Source organism: Thunnus albacares, chromosome 11 (genome assembly GCF_914725855.1).
Source record: "Thunnus albacares chromosome 11, fThuAlb1.1, whole genome shotgun sequence".
NCBI lineage: Eukaryota > Metazoa > Chordata > Actinopteri > Scombriformes > Scombridae > Thunnus > Thunnus albacares.
The window spans coordinates 20,671,282-20,686,324 of NC_058116.1; the positions used below are offsets into that span (position 1 = coordinate 20,671,282).

A 15,043-nucleotide genomic window follows, 5' to 3' on the forward strand; every position below is an offset into this window, starting at 1 on the left:
TTCCAGTTTGACAAAATGTTTGTTAAATCAAACAAAGATATTTTAACTCCCCCAGTTGCTCATTTCATTAACTTGTAAAGACAGCTCCTTCCCTGATAACTAGAAATGTGCCATTGTCATTGTTTTAAATCTGGAGACCGCCTTGAAGCCAGTAACTACAGACCAATAAGTACAAGCAATTTTGGTCTACATTGTAAGCAATTTGGCTTTAGAGCAAATCATTCCACTGAAACTGCTACCTTGCACTTAATAGAGCAAATTAAATCAAGGCTCGATGCAGGTGGCTGATGCCATAGTTTTAGATCTGAGTAAAGCATTCAACACAGTCAATCATGATGTTTTAATATTAAAAGCCACAACTCAGTGGAATACCCTACCTGACAATATGAAATCTTAGAAATTCGTTCATATACCACTAATTTGCATTCCCAATTATGTTACTTCGGTTTAGGCAACAAAAACACTTTGGTTAAGGTTAGTAAAAGATCAGGGTTTTGCTTAAATGTTAATAAATATGTTGTGCTTCAAGTCATTGCAGACTTTTTCTGTATATCGAAACCATGATCTTTCCCTAACCTAAGCAAGTGCTGCCAGTGCCAAAAGATGACCATAAAAAGTTTAATAATGCTGTGGTTTCTACTAGCGGATACTGTGCTGCAAGATCGGATATTTTGGTGGGTAAAAAACAACTAGATACTAGGGATGTGCAGAGGGCCCAGTATCTGTATGTATATCTGTATTTGTTGAGGCAGAAAAATTATTTGTGTTTGTATTTGCCGAATCATGTATTTGTTTTCAGGCACACCCCTACTAGATACGTTGTCTTTGAACATTTCACTCATTCGTTCAGTATCAATATTTTTGCAACTTGCCAAATACTTTCCTTAACATTTTCTCATTCTTTTCTCATGTATAGACCAAATGTAATTTAGCCAGCATTACTTTTCTAGAGAAACATATTTGCTGTTGCAGAAAGGACACAGGGTTGACGTCTGTGGTACTATCCACTTCTTAGCCGTCAATTTACATGCTCGGTATATTTCATTATCATCAAACATTAATTTTTGCAAAGTCTGGATACATAAAATACTTCTGTCTCATTTGTTACACACGATCTGATGTGTTAGATGTGAGCAGGTGTGTACATGTTAGAGCATCTTTCTCCTGCACTTTCATTGGTCAGAACTGCCCTATCCCATTACCTCATTGGCTAGGCTGACCAACCTGCCTCTAGCTCATTCATTGGCCCAAATACCTTCAGAAGTTTTCTCATTAATCGCCATGCACATCACATAAACACTTACTTCTACAGCAAAGAAAATGAACAAAACTGTACTCTATATCAAACTTTTATGAGCAGATTTATATGAAATTAACCTTTGTGATCTCAAAGGCAGATTGCAATTAACATTTCCAGCACCTCAGCTCTGTTTACACAAACCCATCCTACTGTCATTTAAAGTGAACTTAATTTATTGTGTCTTTACCATTAATAGATGCCAGTTATCTGTGTAAAATCACAGGTATCAGGTACATGATTCCAGTCTTCTAACATGTCTGGATGCCAAAGGCGAGGACTATGCTTCTCCCAGAGATACCCAGTAGACTCAACAGTGTAATAAAGCAAAGATGCATTCTATTGCCTTTTTGCTCTCGTCATTTTTCACAAAGTGGTTCCTAAATACATACAACACCTACTCACTTACGGTGTGACGGCAAGATTTTCTCACTTCACTATGCTGCATGTGTGAACATCTTTACAGCTGCCTCTCTAGCAATATAGCGGTATACTGTTTTTTTGTTTTTGTTTTGTTTTTTTTTTTACCAGTTATCTGTTATCAGTATTACTTTTATCACCATTGTTTATTTTACCTTTTTATTTTATTTCAAAAAGTGGTCTGTTTTTTTTTATATGCTGGCTATATTCTATATCTGAGGGGTATACCTGTAATAACTATTTTAAAGCCTCTCAGGCCCCGTTTGGGATTTTATTCATGATTTCTTCTGCCACCTCCTTCAGTTTTGTTAACAAATGAGAGGGCTTTTCTCTTCCTCTCATATATGACTGTGAGAGATGCTCAAGAGCCTGCTTGTCTCAGAGGGGGAAAAAACTGGACCATATATTTACAGAGACAAATCTTAATGCATATGCTCATGGTGCACTGCACAGTATTTTCTTACATTTGTAAATATTTTGCTTATTTATACACGTGACTGAATATGAGCCTGTTCACGTAAGTCTGTGAGAAGAAAATGGAGAGAGGGAGAGAGAGCATCACCAAAGGCATTTACATTGACTGATCCATTTTAATTTCACTCCAACTCCATTATGTTGTTGATGTTACTAAAGGGCTGCCATGTCATTATCTCCCTCTTTTGTTTGTGCTGTTTTTGAGAAGACATTGCCGTTGTTTATTTTCCACAAGAAGGCCTTTATGCTAATGCGACCTCTGCTAAAGACGATTTGCTGTCGATTTAACAGCGTGTTAAAACCACAATCAACATCAATCATGCAGAAGTGAGGCTGGGAGTGAGGGAAAAGTTTGGAGCTAAGTCATGCTAATCTTCATAACACCTTACAATAAAATCATTAGGCTTTTGTACACACACACACTGACACACATTCTCTCTTGTTCAAGAGACTTGTGATCTCTGAGTTTTATAATTAAACTGAAAACAGTGGAATAAATATAAATATAAAGAAGCAGTTTTAGAGGCAGTGAATAAATGGTTGAACAAAATCAGTTTTATGATACAGATGTGCCAAAATGTATGAGGGCAGTGCAGCATCTGGATGGTGTCCAGTGTGCACATGCTGGAGTTAGCTTATAGTTCAGCCTCTAAAAAGGCATATAGGATTTAGTTACTTGATAATTAGCTCTAGGTGATGGGTTACAGAGTATTCACAAAATACTTCACCTTCGTCTTGCAGAGATTAACAGCGAACTACAGCACTAACAAATGAGTTGACCAACCAGAATGCACCGCATCACTTTACAAAACTTTAACCAGCTCTGGTCAGGTGTAGAAAATAATTCAGCCCACAGTCGTTTCATTTCAAAAGCCCTGCACTGGTGCTTAAGGGTGACTTCAAAATGCTTCCAAGACCAGTTAACTTCCAGTTATGTCTCACATTGTAGTTCAATGGACAAAGGAAACGAGTGAATGGTTTGGTACACAATTCACTGGAGTAAGAGCCTAAATATAATTGCCCCCCTTCTATTTATAACCGATTCTAAGCAGGCATACTACAGGTCTCTTTGTTGGAGCAAGAGACAGAAGCAACGTAAACATAAATGAGAACAGTTGAAGTAAAGCGAAAGCAAATTGGTAATAATAATGGAGCAGCAGCAACAGCAACATATAGTTCATCTTCTAAAAAGGCATGTAGTCACTTACTAATTAGCGAATTGGTAATAATAATGGAGCAGAAGCAACAGCTGGTGCATTTAATTCTGTTGATATCTGAGCAGTGAAGTTTAAGGCACTATCTTAACAGCAAGGAAATACCATTTGTAGGGGAGCAGATACAAGAAGACAAGGAGAGGAAAGGACACATGCCCTCAAGTGAGGTGAAAAGACTTTTGTTTGTCTGTTGAACATCCCTTGTGCATATGACTGATCTGATTACTGTGACCAGAAACATCTGAACCCACAGCAGTGCTAAATTGTAGTTACTCACCAAACACGCGCTGACTGAGTGACTAGCAACATCTAAAGGTAGTCCCACGAGCCGCCACTAGCCAACAATTAACACAATCAGATTTATGTGATTTACTTTATGTCTTGTGATCTTTTATTAGAGATATCCTTATAGTTGGTCTTGGTGCCGGTCAGGAAATTATGTCATCGGTCTGGCTCAGACTATAAAAACACAGCTTAACATTCAACCCCGAAGCCTTTACCAGCCGGTGTTTTTGTCTGCAATGTAAGATTTAGAGAAGAACTCTGTGCTCTTACAGAGTTAACGGATGTCTTTTGAGAGGTTTACTACTCTGTTAGTTAATTTGGCACAAGACTGTTTCTATGCTGCTATAAACTTTGCTATAAAGGGATCACTGAGGCTGACCTCTAAAAAGTCCATAAAAAGATCTTTGTCTCTGATAATGTCACTGATATATAAGCGATGGTCTCCTCTGAATGAGCCCGTCCAGCACTGTTTTTGATGAAAAGTGCCTCTTACTTATTGTCTAGTTGTTAATTAGCTCTTTCTTCCCTCTCTCAGTTTGTCTCTCTTTGTTCCCCTCTCATCTTTACCTCCCTTAGAAATATCAAAACCAGTTGTCTCAAGACGTTTTACTAAGCTAACATTATAAACTTTTTAAGTGAACTACCAAATCATGGAGGAGAAAACACTTTTGATTATTCTTGTGGTGCCAGGTGTCTCTGTTGTTGCTGTAATTAACATACCTGCAGAGCATGTATGTGGCATTTAATTAGTCTCAAAACCTGTGCACATAAAAACTAGGCACGTGCGTATGATACAAGCACACAGAACAGTATCTACGAGCGGAGAAGCATTTCCGCTCCGCATGCACAAATCCATGAGCACGGGGCTCGCAACTGCTCAACACTCGCTCGTTCGACAACTTGACTCTTGAGATTTTGGAGGTGGGGATGGTACAGACCTGGTCACACTTTGAATACTGACTATGACCTTCGATTGGCTGTTTGGTTTGATGACTGACACAGACAGAAATAGGCAGTTGCATGAGAGAAAGAAGGGAAACATTTATCTTTAAAAACAAAATCATCATTTACCAGACTTACATTTCCTTAATGGATGATAAAGTGGTGGAATCTGACTGTGTATCAGGCTGCAGCTACATTACATTTGAAATATATTTGTTCAGCTTTAATCTGACGGGGACAAAACACAGGAGGCAGCAAACTGAAGATGAAAAATATAGTTAAAGATTTTGAAAATATATAGACATGAGTGTAAGCTCCCAATCTGATCCGGTAATAATATGTTTGGTGATTTGCACTTGAAAAGGCATCGAGGTTGAAATCCAGTAGATTTTACATTTTTAGACATCTGTTTGTATCTTGGCTCAACAGCATTCAGTGATGCTGCTCGATCCTGCTGACTCATAAATATTAACATATAATCTCCAATATTATAGGAGTGATGTTCCATCAGTGCGACCAATCACATCATGAGTGATAGAGATAATTATTCATTGATCTTACGTGTCTAAAGCTTCATACCGATTTTCTAAATTTAAACTGAGATTACACATTATGTTTCAGTGCAGGAGCTGCTCTAACAAACTGACAGCCAGAACGTTATAAAAAAAAAAAAAGGAGCTTTCACTCACAAGAAGGACATGCAGAGGTTGTATTCTGAGCTGAGGGTGAATTCGCACTGTGTAATGTTTGAAGGCAAAAACCAATGTTCAAAGAAATGCCAGATGCGCATAAAAGTGATAACTTTAAATAGTCCTTTTTCATTATTTTATTTCATCTTTATTTAATCAGGCAGTCTCGTTGAGATTAAGATCTCTTTTCCAAGAGAGACCTGAGAACAAAAAACATTCAGAAGACAAGAACACAATCAGCAGACAGAAACAGCACAACTACACAATAAACAAGGAATTAATAAAACCAGTTACAAGGCTCATAAAAAAAAACACCAGATAGTAAAGCTTTAAAATGTCCAAGGGGAATGTAAAACTCATGTTTGAGGGCAGTTTGCAGTTCATTCCATTTCTAAGGTGCAAAGTACCTGAAACCAGTTGTGCCAAGATTAGTGCATACCTGAGGGATTAAGTACTTACTGAATCGTGTACTGTAGTTACTAGATTTAAATGAGAGAAGAGATGAGAGGAAGTTTGGAAGCTTCAACAGTAGAGCATGAGACTCTTAGACAGTCCTTGAGTAACAAACTAATATCCAACCAGGATTATGATTCTGTCATAAAGTAAATCTCTGGTAATTAATGTGCTTTGAGGAAATGAAACAGTGTGTCTGACTCTGCAGGAAGAGACAGAGAGAAACTCAGGATTTATTGAAGAAAACCTACCAGTGAGCAGGTTAGATTCACAGAGTCAGTTACCGCGGTAACTGACCCAGAGTTTAAGTTACCTCTCTTTCTGGAACTGAAAACCTAGTGTTTTCCTCATCTCAGGGTTAACAAACTCAGAGTTTTCACTAAACTCACTTTCTGGAATACACCCCTGGTCTAATGTGGTCAGGATGGAAAAATAGCAGTGAAATTACTCTTTTTTCTGTTTTGATATCATTATTTATGTTTCCCTTTGTTCTCTCAGGCAACTTCCTGTCTTCAACTGTGTCAGTCATTTAACCAAACAGCCAATCAAAGGTCATGGTCAGTATTCAAAGTGTGACCAATCGAAGGGGCAGACTTTCTGTTGCATCCCCGCCTCCAATGTTTCAAAAGTCAACTAGAACAAGCGAGCAAGTGTTGAGCAGTTACGAGCATGTAGGCCGCATTTGTGCATGCACAGCAGGAATGCTACCTCGCAAGGATGCTTTTCCATTCACGGATACTGTTCTGTATGCTCGTATCACGTGCACACCTGTTTTTTTGTGCACAGGTTTTGAGACTAATCAAACACCATACATTTATAAGGCAATTCATGTCACACACAACAACAGAAATCTGGCACACGAAATTTTCAAGAATTATAATAATATAATATAATAAGTAATAATTAAATTAATAAGGATATAATATGTGATTTTTGTCACAATGATTTGAGAAGACACACTGGTTTGACACACCAGACAGACAATATTGCAAATGTGCTCACTTGTAAAGAATACAATTTCCACTGATGTTTTCCACAGCACTAGACAAGTGAAGTGAAATAATGTGTAGTCATTGTGAGATACAAAGGCAACAGAGTAGAGGTCCCAAATGCAGACACGCAGGCAGAGCAGGTTGAATTATAGCCGAGGGAATTAGCTGGAATCAATGAAAAGGCTTGGAGTTTGGCAGCTTGAATACAGTCCAAACAAGCAAACATACCAGATTTAGCTGGGAAAAATCTACTCACACACTGTGGCAAAAAGCAGGAGGGAAAGGGAATAGTGTGGGCAAAAACCGAGAGAACTAGCAGGCAAAACTGACCTCACTGTTCTGTGCTGCTTATATTATTTCACCGTGGATTCAGATTTTAAAGAAGCTTATCAATATTTTTTGAATGACAACTGACTCTCTTAAAAAGGCAGGCCAGAGTTCAACCAGACTGAACTCAAGGCGAACAATGCATGATCAATAATAAACCCCAGGCAAATATGTCTATCCTTACTGAAAGGAATGGTGAGTTAAATTCACACCTCGAGGCAGCAACGCAGAGCGCAGACAAGCAACATGTCTCAACAGGGATATAGATAACAGGCGGAGTTACTGGAACAGGAACAGGGTACTGACAGATTGTACTTATTGTTGTTACAATTCCTTAAAAAAGAGAGACTTTTACGTGGTTAAATAAAGGAAATATGAAAAAAAAATAAAAGGAAGGAGGGACTGAGGAACAGGTGTGCAGGGTGAAGAGAAGGGGAGAAGCAGGGTGATGTGATTTGCAGAACTCAAGAGGGGCAACTGGTGTACAGATGATGAATGGTAGGTAGGTCTGGAATGCACCACGATAAAAAAAAATACATGGCCGAGGGGAAGGAGACAGTCAGTAAGGCAAAGCATTTAACAAAAGAATTGTCTGTTATAGTTGAAGTGGAAGTTGCATTAAGCAGTGATGTTATGATGCTCTAAGTGTCCTTTTAAGTCGCTTACGCTCCTAGCCTGCATGCTGTCGAAGGTAGAGATAATTATCTCTGGTTATCCTTGTTAACAGTATTGTCTTTTAAAATGGGCTGCATTAAAAGAGCTTATTGCCGATGTTACCTGTGATCTTCAATAATGAATCTCCAGCCAGTATCTAATCAAAGCGTGATTCAACACAACCTTCATGCTACAAAGTACCTGTCTAATTAAACTGAAAAAAACAGTACAATACATGAAATTGTGGCAAGCAGGTACACGAAGAAATATCACATAAAATCTTTGCAATTTAAATGGATTCAAAGACAAGGAGAATATCTGAATTCTACAGTTTGTCTGCAAGTGCTAAATCGCAGCTTTTCCTGCGTCTGAGTGGAGAGACTCACTCTGCTCACTTCATCACTGAGTCAAGCTTGCTGTGTTCAAGTTTCAGCCTTTGCTAAATCACTATTAAACATATTGTTCTGCAAAGCCTCCAGACTTTATGATTTCTAAATGCCATGATTGAGGTTAAAATCAGGAAGCAAGTAGAAGAGAGTGAATACATGAAGGTAACAACCATTGGAAAACTGAAAGCAGAAGCTTGTATGAAAAATGGCAGAAATGGTTGTAAATACAGCTGAGGTCATGAAAATGTATCAAGTATTAAAAAGTACTTTTGACTTGAGGTTTAAAGATTAAGATAGTGATTGATGGTGATGAGAATGATGATCCATCACAATCAATAAAGATAAAAGAATTATACAGTTAAAGTATTGTTATTAATAACTCACTGAAGCTCACACCAGCAAGTTTTCTGTCACTAACGGAGCAACACGATTTTCAACCCTTCAGCAGAAATGTGTTGGAGAGGCATACTAATCCTCAAGTACAAATCAGAGACAGAGCTCACTTCAGCTAACGAAGAGAGGGAGGAGGGCTGATGAACAACAGAGTGACAGAGAGAGAAGAGAGAAGCGTTTCTCATTCTGAGTGTTAGAGATTATAGTTCTTGATTACAAACTATTTTAAAGGTAGGTTTCAGAGTGCGACTGCAACTGCTTTCTTAAGAGATGCTGAAGAAGATGTGTGACTTTTGATCATCTATAGGGTTCGTAAGCACAGCATATTGTTAAACTGAAAGCAGGATTGCTGTAAGAATACAGATTAGTCCTGTTGTTTCAACCACAGACGTGAGCTCAATTTACTGTTTCTGGCTTGTATCATTTTACTGTACCTCAGTGATATTGTCATATTTCTTTGTTTTGTTTTGTTTTTTGTTTTTGGCACCGGCTACAGCTACGGCTATGGTGTATTATTATGCATAGAGAAAGAAAGGGGACCAAACACTACTCCTCTGCTAATATGCATATGAGTGGACAAGATGTGTCAGCACAGAGAGGAAGCAATAAAGCGTCTAATTATATTACTTTATAGTTTTCATAGATGGGACACAGAGGAGGGTAAATATTTCTGTGGAATAAAACTGAAAAAGTGCACATCTTCCATTTTTCCATATGCAATAAGTTTCAAGCTGCATCTCGCCACCATCTCTGCAATGATCTCTCATCCTTTGCATCGCCTCCTCACCACGCTGCCTTTGATTTCAAGAGCTGAACTATTCTGCAACATTTGTTGATGTGGTTCTGCAAGTAAATGCTGCAGAATTGTGCTCCTCTTGGAATTGTTCTTCTTCGCTGACCACCGGGAGAGGAACCCACCATCATCGGCTATACACCGCAAAGAACTTCACTCATGCACAGAAATCTGCATACATATATACCAGGTCAGATTCAACAATTCTCGTTAGGATATTTGAAAATGAATTAAGACCTTCAAGGGATACTAAAAGCAATAGTTTGACATTTTGGGAAATACTCTCAAATCCTTTATTGCCAGGAGTGAGAAGACAGATACCACTCTCATGTCTATACGATAAAAATGGAGATACAGCCAGCAGCCAATTAGCTTAGCTCAGCAGAAAGACTGGAATCAGATGGAAACATCTTGTCTGCTGTGTCCAAAGGTAACAACAGCTGCCTACCAGCAGTTGTAAAACTCACTATTTAGCACGTTACATCTTGTAAGAGTAAAAAGGACAAGTGATTTTTGGATAGTTTGGTACAGTTTTTACAGACTGTTGTGTAAACCCCTCTCACAACAAATTTATGGTGAAATACCTGAAAAATTAATAATAACAGAATTATAAATATTTTTGCTAGCTTTCTTGAGAAAGGACTTTCCATCATGTCATCAGGTATAAACAGCTTTTTTTTTTTCAAAATTTTTAAAATCTAACTCAACAGAGAAGGGTAGAAATTCTAGCAGATGGTCATACAGTGTATACAGTTCAGAGACAGACAGGTCTACTCCCCATACATGATCTGCCTGCCAGTTGCTACTGTGTTGTTCAGGTCTAGTGAGTACAAAGTAGCAGGCCTCACCATCCAATCTGCTGCCTCTGGGTCTCAGGGCCCGGCTCTGGGCTCTGCACCCAGGGCTTGAAGATGTTCTGGATGACTTCCAGATCTCATTAACCTTGGGCTGAAGGCCTAGAATTAGACCAAGGCCCCGAAGGCTGATGGGTTGGGAAACTATTCTCTCGTCCCCTCCTCAACTCTACTTGCTTCTGAGGAGTACAGTAGGGCTGGCCCCTAAACGTCGATTATTCGAACCATCAGTAGTGAGGCCCCGGAGTCGAATCTCATTTTGTCAGTCAAATAACTCACAGCACCCATGCAGGAGAGATACTCCGTGGTGTGCTTGGATTTTCTTACTGAACTATGACCAGGATTTTATTCCTCTCACTATGTGGAAATCTGATATTTTCACATCACAGATAATGAATGACAAAGGCATTTAAAGTTAATGAGTCTCAGAGGTAAAAAATGAGACTCATGTTTTATGTTTTATGTTTGAGGTTAATGTGGGATGGCTGCTTTGCAGGTGCGCTGAACTGCAGGCTACTGGGTCGAGGCCATAAATAATATATGTCTTATAATTGAAGGTGAGGTTGAGAGAAAAATATTAGCAATAATACTGATACTATTTATAAAAACAAAAAAAAGTTTCAGTAAGAAAAAAACAGTAACTACAAGCACCTGACAAATTAAAATATAGATGTTCCCTCACCCTCGGGAAAGTTGAATATTCGGTAAAAATGTGCAACTCGGGTGAATCAGGTACAGTTCTACAGTATATAAACATCCCAATCCTCACACATTGCTTCTTTCAGGTGTCATGTGACACCTTACAATGAGATTTTTTTCTACAACGCTTTTGTTTTTATGAGCATATTTTCAAAGGAGTACAAATAACTGGCTGATGCGTTATGATATATGCATATCATGTTATAAGAATTAGTAAAAGTCTTCATGATACATCATGATGTGTTATGTATATTATTTGAGACATAGCTGTATCTTATAACTATAAGGCATTACAAGTATGATTGTATTTTACAAGATCAATTATTACAATCATTGATAATCGCTGTGCTGTTTTGCATGAAAGGTTATCGAGTAATTCATTAAGAGTATGGTTTGGACTTGCTTTTTTATACAGATATAGACAGGAAGTCAGGTTTAACGGCTATTCTAACTCAGTGACATTCATACTTCAATATCAATTTTCTGTGATTTATGATGCATTATTGTACGTGATGTCTGCTGAGTCATTATTCCAACTCAGCAGCTGTGGTTCTGTTTCCTCTGTGCTGCCTCACGTTCAATTTAAATGTCCGTCATGGGCTCTGGTGTCAGGATCAACAAACAGCAAGATGGTCATATCATACCTCTGACAGACAAACATACAGTACATCATGTTCTCTCGATATCAATATAGCCTCACTACACTTGATGCAGACAGGAGCTCTCTAGTTATTAACAGGAGGCATCATGATGTTCATAACACCTTTTAATGTTTATTTTCTAGATGAGAGAATAATAAGTGAATATAAGCAACTTTATGAATTGATTTTTTACTATCTTGTAATTATACTTATAATACTTAGTAGTATAATGTAATAATAAACTGTGGTATAATGATTTATAACATTATATACTCATATATTTATAATTCATGCTTATTCGTACAGCAGTTCTTAACCCTCTGGAGTCCACATTCTTTTGGGTTATTTTTTGACAACTTTCAAAACATTAATTTTCTCTTTGTTTAGCACCTTTTTAATTGTTGTTACCTGACATGCAAGGTATTAATTTTTTCAGCTGTAAAACTTATTACTTATCACCTTTTGTCAATTTAACAAAGTATAAAGCTTCCAGGAACTCACATTTCAAGAAAAATGACACAAATTTTGAGTGATGATGACTAAAAATATGATTACTGAAAGTTCAAGGTTGTAAAAAATAAAGAATTGTTTCTTTATTCATAGTCACAAATATAGTAGAAAAAATGTAGTAAATAAAACTTTAATACATTCTTTAGTAAAGTGATTTTATCGCAACTTGTTTTTGTGCCTTCTTTATTGAAACGCTGTAAGTCACTGAAAATATTAATAATTCACAGTTTTAAAACGTTCTTTCAAAAAAGTGTTTTATGGTCTACAGACATAAATGAGACACTGTGTGAAAGCCACACATCAGCACTTTCATCTGGTTTTCTCGGCTTGTCTCCACATCATATAAATAAAGTTACGTTTCTATAAATAAAACATGCTCACTATATTCACGCTGAATAGACAGATTCCACATTTAGGACATAATGCTTATGAAGCTTCATAAAAACTTTGTTTAATGCATTATGCAAGTTCTTCTCAAACTTTTATTTTTTTTACATGTTGAGAAACTTCTATGACACTTCAACTCATGAAACAGTTACAAAAGTGCACACATACTTGATGCAGACATGTAGTCTTACCCTGTTGACCCCGTCTATGTTTTGGCTCTCAATCACCAGACCATTAGCAGTCTAACATGCAAGCTCTTTTCAATACCAAGTCTTTTTCATCTGTATGGATCAGAGGTCATATTCATAATAAGGGTTTATTGTATAACTACTCCAATTTTACTTTTAGCTTTATGAATACAGTACATATGAATGCTTGCATACTTGTATATACAGTGGTATTTGATTTGCATTTTTCCAGTCAAAATGGCCTCAGGCCTCATTCATATGATAAACTGTCTGGTTCGGTTCATTGTACTGCTTGTCACTGCTGTCCAGAGGTGTGTGTGTGTGTGCATACCAGCATCTGTGTGCTAACCTCCTTGCCACCATGTGCGTGTCCATCCTCGGGTGATGCATGGTCAGCCATAGTACAGCGCCACTGTGGCCTTGGAGCAGAGCCTGACCAGACAGATTGAGGCAGAACGCTGCTGCGAGGTTCGAAAAGGCACATCCCCTCAGTTCAGTGAAGGTCGGACAGAAGCATCATTAGGTTGACAGAGTCTAAAACAGGGTCTAGAGGGGTGGGGGTGGTTGACTGACTGGTTTTTGACTCAAGGACACACCGGTACCAGAGGTTAATGACGAAGGCAGCCTTGGTACGCCATAGGGGATGCCACTTATCATACTAATACAGATAGCCTCTGTGTGTGTGTGTGTGTGTTTGTGTGCTTGGCGTGTGTGTGTGTCAGTTTTTGAAGCCAATATCATTTTGAATATTAGGAGACTGAAGTCATAAATACTTGATATTCATCATCTATAAATTTGAACTTTTTAAATATCCTTTATTTTTGACACTAATAGTCTCTATTAAATAGCTAAGCTAAAACATAAACATAAACAATGCTAAAAAAAAAGTTTACGTCCACTCATAACACACGTGCGTGTGTGCATGTGTGAGTGTGCTAACCTTTGCCTCTGTCCTAATTGTCCTCATTTTATCGAAGTAGTCGTGGTTTTAAGCGATTCCTTGTCCTTCCTACAGCTCCATTTATCACAGGCGGCAATTGAGTCACACAAAAGCACTCAGTGCTTCAAGGTGAATCCCTTCAAATGGCTCAGCTTGTGTTACCTTGTTAAATCGATGCACCTGGTGACAACCAGCAGCAGTGGAAATCTCACCAGGCAGGAGAGTTTTGCACGTCTCTGTGACATGGGGGTACTTTGGGGGTTGAGAAAATGCTATTAAAAGGCTGTCTCTAATGGTCAGAATCTTTTCAACTCTTATCTTGCTTATATAGTCAGTTTTCTTTGTTTTTTAATAAGGAGAGTGTTTACTTCGTTCTGTTTGTGGTTGAGTTTATTCATGTTTTACACTCAAGCATGATTTAAACCCACATAGTGGCAGTCACTTCAATAGTGAAACATTAATTTACATGAAGTATTTCACCCATAATGTCTTGTATTTGTAGTTTTGTTTGGTTATGGTTTTTGTTTATTTTTTGTGACGTTCCTAACTCAGTGTTACTGAGTGAACTCACTCTGAAGAATCTTAATGACACCGATGACAGGAGCTGTTTGAATTCTGTAACTGTTAAGAAAGAGGAGCTTCAGTGCCTCCTTTCCTATGTGCTTAAGCCTACAAAAGGAGATACCAGTATTACACTTTTTTAACTTTCTTTTTACTGCAGTAGAAAACTCACAGTGCAGGCATTTCCAAGCCAACTTTTTAATTCATTCTCTGAATTTTAATACAGAAACTTGGGTTTGATAGCAATACATGTGTTTTGTGTGAATACGGAACCAGCAGCAAACCTCTTCATTACACGCTTTCATACACAAGGTTTCTGGAATAAGTTCAACAGTTAGTGCTGGATTAGAACAAACAGACTCATTTTGGCAACATTTTTCATGCACCAAACTGAGGTGTTTAAAACCCCTCTCTCTGTTAGGAATGTGTATAGTGAGTTACAGCTGCTTTTGTCGAATTTTTTTATTAAATTATAAATACTAAATATATAAATTAGTTCTCAGAGACTGAGTAGAATAGTTAGACATGTTTACTTCTAACTTTTAAGCCTTATTTATGTTTAAAATGTATTTTGACTAGATATTATTTACTCTGCTTCAATATCAGAATGATAAATATTATAACTAACTGAAATTTTGAAGGTTCTGATGAAGTTTTACAAAATGTTTCTGAAATTTAAGTTTAGTGAAATTATTTTGGCACGATGGTCTTTTCCTAACTTTTCATCTCATCCTCATGATGTTTTGAAGCTGAAGTATGAAAACCAAAAAAACTGCATTAAAATTCTCTTCTAAAACATGCTAATACAAACCAAGTTCAGCAGGTCTGTGATGGGTGTTACAGGTGATATATTTGGATGTTTTCTTTCAAAGACCCTTTCTGTGATCACATCTCTCTAAGTTATAATTATTCATTGAGAGTTACACACCTGCCATCAAAGG

General features: G+C 37.6%; 1 protein-coding gene across 2 annotated transcripts in view; it reads left to right on the forward strand.

Annotated features, from left to right (window-relative positions):
• LOC122991993 (ephrin type-A receptor 6-like) overlaps nt 1-15,043 on the forward strand; it is a 191,665-nt gene that overhangs the window by 89,130 nt on the left and 87,492 nt on the right. The window lies entirely within an intron of this gene.